The sequence below is a fragment of the Topomyia yanbarensis genome, chromosome 3 (assembly GCF_030247195.1).
Source record: "Topomyia yanbarensis strain Yona2022 chromosome 3, ASM3024719v1, whole genome shotgun sequence".
Lineage (NCBI taxonomy): Eukaryota > Metazoa > Arthropoda > Insecta > Diptera > Culicidae > Topomyia > Topomyia yanbarensis.
The window spans coordinates 271,994,061-271,998,581 of NC_080672.1; positions in this window are offsets into that span (position 1 = coordinate 271,994,061).

Here is a 4,521-nt window from a genome sequence, read left to right on the forward strand (position 1 = left end):
AATTATTTGAAAATTTCCCATTCAAACGTGATTCTGTTGAATATTATTAGATTTAAATTAACGTCTCGAATTGAAATCACGACGCTCCGGTTATGTGACAGACATTACCCACCCATCTTTTTTTATTGTGACCACGACTAACGGTTTAATATAGACACCCCATTTCAATATTTCTGAAGGAACAGAAGGTCGAGTTTGGAAAGTTTGTAACTTTCATTGTACTTAACCAAATTACACAATATTCGCACTAATGATTCAGAAATATGATCAGGAATCTTCTGTTAGATTTGTAAGTATGTATAATTTACATGAATAAAGAAAAATTGATTTTCAGGAATCAATTATTATCTGTTCTTCCATTGGCCAGTACTACGCGACTTCCTCATGCTAACAATTAATTTCATCGTTAGCCATCTCCCTCACCAAGGTCAACAACGCCAACAAAACCGGTCCTTTTCAGGACCACCATCATTTTTGTAAAGAATAATTTGAAATATTCCTCGCCCAAATCACCTTTTGTCCGAAAATTCCAATGAGTATCAAAATATTTAAAGAACGTGTTCCTTATGTATTCTACATCTCTCCGGTTATGTCGCAGACATTACCCACCCATCTTTTTTATTCGGACCAAAGTCCGTGTTGTTGCCGTCGGGAACTGACGGCTGCTTTTGGAAAACTCCCAAGTGAGTAAATAGTGAGCATACCGTCAGTCCACAGACGACACGGAAAAGTTTTTATGCTGGTTTAAGGAGATTTGCTGGCCAAACTCCGAGGTTTTTACCTGCTAAATCCTCCAGCTCGTAGGAGGATACACCCTTTTTTGAGACAATTTTAGCCGGTAAGTATTGTGGTCCAAGTTTAGCATTGTAAGACTCGAGTGCATTCGACAACTTCATGTTTCGACGGTATACCATTTGTCCTGTTTCAAAAGGTTTGGAGAACTTTCGATGACGCAAGTTGTACTGATGTCGAATGCCCTCGCTTGCCTTTGCCAAATTTTTGACCACAATCTCCCGGATTTTGTCTATCTGTTGGTGTCTTGTTTCTAGGTCACCCTCACCGGAAATCCTGCTGAAGTCATCGGCAGATGCCATTTCACACCCGTGTATAATGAAATGTGGACTAAACCCAGTGGAGGAATGAACGGTAGTATTTAGGATGCGCTCCACATCGGTGATGTGGACATCCCAGTTGCGCTGCTCGGTTCGAGCATATGCCCGGATTGCGGTGTTTATCGAGCGATTTGTTCGCTCCACTGGGTTAGCCTGCGAATGATAGCGGGAGTTCAGCCAATGTTTGACGTTGGTTTCTTTAATGAATTGACTGAACTCCTTCGAGGTGAAAGTGGAGGCATTGTCGCTTAGCAGAATTTCCGGGCTACCATGGCGATTGAACCACTGTTCGCGCAGTATCGTACAGAGTGACGTACTAGCGATTTTGCGAACGGGGGTTAACATGACGTACTTACTGAAGACGTCGAGGACGACAAGCAAGTGTTGATTGCCACGTTTGCTTTTTGGAAGAGGACCAATATAGTCCACAGAAACCATTCGCCATGGTGCATTAGTCGCACGCGACTTACCCATTTCGGGCTGGACTGGGACGAAAGGAGCTTTGATTTCCTTGCACGTCCCACATTCTCGAATAAACTTTCGTACTTCAGATCCCATACGAGGCCAGTAATATCGTAACTGCACTTCGTGGATCGTTTTATCGTATCCCACGTGAAGCAAATTTTCGTGGGTACGTTGAATCAAATCTTGACGGAACTCGGGTGCTGGGACGAGTTTCCAACTGAACCGCGAGTCGCACGGAACAACTTTCGAGTTTACATACTTGAAAAGTTGATCATTTTCTACTTTGAAGTCGGCATAGTCGTCAGGATTTTGGATAACTTTGGACTTCATGGAACAGTACCAGTCTGAGGTGGACAAAGCTGAAACGGCTGCTACGGCCCGGGATAACGCATCTGGAACGACATTGTCCTTGCCTTTCCGGTGCTCAATAGACATGTCGTAGAGTTGCAATCTCGCCTTTCCGCCCAGAAACGTAGCAGCAGCAGCAGCGTGAGGATTTTGGAGAATAAACGGTAAAGTTAGAATTTATTAGTTTGTTTACCTTTTTTTTCTTGTGAAACGAAAATCCGAAATTCTGTAGAAGCACCTAGGCCGCCCTGAAAAGAAGGGTTCGCCGGGCAAACAAGAACCCGAGTAGTGGGCAAACCCCTACTTACATCGGGCCCCAGAAGACCGAAACTGCCGTATGAAAGGTTTTTAAAACACACTTTCTATACCTTTTTCGGCGCGCCGCTCGAGCAGCGGCGTAATCAAATGTAAGTAGGGGTTTGCCCACTACTCGGGTTCTTGTTTGCCCGGCGAACCCTTCTTTTCAGGGCGGCCTAGGTGCTTCTACAGAATTTCGGATTTTCGTTTCACAAGAAAAAAAAGGTAAACAAACTAATAAATTCTAACTTTACCGTTTATTCTCCAAAATCCTCACGCTGCTGCTGCTGCTACGTTTCTGGGCGGAAAGGCGGATTGTCTCTTCCGACCGGCCGGGACTGCAACGGCCGAGTTCTCCCGGAATGTCGTTGGCTGCTCCGGCAGCGGTCCTTGGCGTTTAGCTAGGGAGGTGAGCTTGGCTCCTTTGTCGGAACCTCCCTAGCGACGTTGGCGACAAATCGCCGGATCGTCTACTCGCCGTAAACGATCCCGGAAGTCACCGCAGTGCTCTTCCCAGGGGGAACCTTTGTCCGCCCTGCTTCGTTCTCCTTGACAATTAGCTATAGAGGAGAGCTTGGCTCGTTTGACTTATCCTCTATAGCGAGAACGGCCGATGTCGTGGTTCCTTATTGTTTAGCCGGGGAAGCGAAAGCACTCCTTTACACTTAGCTTACCCCTATTGGCGAACCGACACCGTACACTTCACTAATGCCCGAACCACGGGCCGGCACTTTTGACGGTTTTAGCTTGCCGTCGCACGCGCGCACTGAGATAATCTCCTAGTGGCGGGAAACTGTCCCGAAAACAAAACAAAAACTGATCGGGCGTCTGATCGATGCCGTGGTCCGTCACTATCTGCTGGTCAAAAAACTCGATGGCTGCCTTCCGCACTCGACTATCACCAACACAATCCGCCTCATTGCATAGCTGTCACCCATGAGCAACATAACCAGCGCACTCGTATTTTCGCAAGAGGAGAGCGGTAGCCTAGCTAAACCCTATGCTACTAATTCACAAACATAAAACAAAATTTTCTACACCTATCTGATTACACAAAACCGTTCACAAACGCGAAACTATATAAAAATTTACAAACTAAATGTGAACGGTATCGAACAGCGGTGAGCATAACTTTAACGTAAACAATACACTCTATGGAGTGTATACGCAAAAAAAGGGTATATTTCCACCCAGTGCTAAATTGTTACCCTGACGGGTTACAAGAACAAACCTAAGTTGTATGAATTCATTGGGAGAAACAGCCAAACAGTGCTTTTAGGGAACTGCTACTAACACATAGATATGTATATCGTACAAGCATATAGATAAATAGTGCCCTGAATTAAGTTACTCCAACTTAACCGTTACACAAGGTTGAGAAAGAAAAATATTTTTAAAATATTGAATAAAAAAATGATTCTGGAAATGGTAGTACCCCCTTAAGAAAAGTGAAGGTGTTAGCCGATTTTTAGGTGTATTCAAACTTCATCAAACTCAGCTGAAGACACTTAATTACAAAAACATCAACGAAAGCCAAAAAATACTTTTGTTCACTATTTTTCAGTTTGTGACCACGGTGCGGCGTCTCACCCGCACATGCGGCATCTCTCCCGCAAAGACCTTTTTTTGTAAAATGTTCATGGAAATTTGGTGAATTTTTTTTTCATTACAAAAACCATTTCACAGTATTTTAGAAACTTGTCGCAATTGGTAAAAATGATTTCATCAATTATTGAATGGTTTACTTTGATGCAGGATCGATTTTTAAAAATGTGCGGCATCTCTCCCGAAATTACCCTACCTAATAATTACTTTTATGCGTGTCGAGTTTACGTTCACTGATTGTCTAGATATATGCCCTAATCATGGAAAGGAATTCAACACATGCTCACAATCACTTTCTCAAAGAGTTTCAATAAGACCTGCAATGTAGGTGTATAAAAAATATAGTCATAGTATGAGCAGTCCTGCGATAAAAGTTGTCTGTGGTGTTTGCACGGAAAGTTGGTCTTCCAAAATATCAATATGAAATTCGTTAATTCATCATTTGCGATAACGTGTATATTATACACGTTGTATAATGCTTGAGTTTTTAACGAATTAATTTAATAGTGGTTAAGACCCGTACACACTAAGCTGTCATTCAACACAGCATGACACTCCCCTGGAGCTGTCAAAAAATCAGCCCATCTCATCTCGCTCTCAGTGCTTCTTACCGGCAATGTTGTGTGCAGTCGCATGGTGTGCGCAATGACATAAAAATAAATAAACCAACATAATAATGGCAGCGCGGCATCGA